The following is a 491-nucleotide window of genomic DNA, read 5'->3' on the forward strand; positions in this document are numbered from 1 at the left end:
ATGATGTCAAGCAAAGAGGCTCTGGGTTTGAAGGTATACCTTGAAATGCATCGACAGGTACACCTCCAATTGACTCAAATGATGTCAATTAGCCTAACAGAAGCTTCTAAAGCCATTTCTGGAATTTTCCAAGCTGTTTCAAGGCACAGTCAACTTAGTGTATGTAAACTTCTGACCCACTGGAATTGTGACTATAAGTGAAATAATCTGTCTGTAAACAATCATTGGAAAAATGTATTGTGTCATGCACCAAGTAAATGTCCTAACCGACTTGCCAGAACTAGTTTGTTAAAAAGACATTTGTGGAGTGGTTGAAAAACGAGTTCTAATGACTCCAACCTAAGTGTATGTAAACTTCCGGACTTAACTATATATATATATATGTATAGTTAACTGGCTAATAGCTGGGATACACATTGCTCAGTTTATAGACAAGCCAGCTCAATTTCAGGGCGGGCTGTCGCGCGTGAGGAGCAGCGGGTGAGAGTGGA

The sequence above is a fragment of the Oncorhynchus masou genome, chromosome 12 (genome assembly GCF_036934945.1).
Source record: "Oncorhynchus masou masou isolate Uvic2021 chromosome 12, UVic_Omas_1.1, whole genome shotgun sequence".
In the NCBI taxonomy this organism is placed as follows: Eukaryota; Metazoa; Chordata; class Actinopteri; order Salmoniformes; family Salmonidae; genus Oncorhynchus; species Oncorhynchus masou.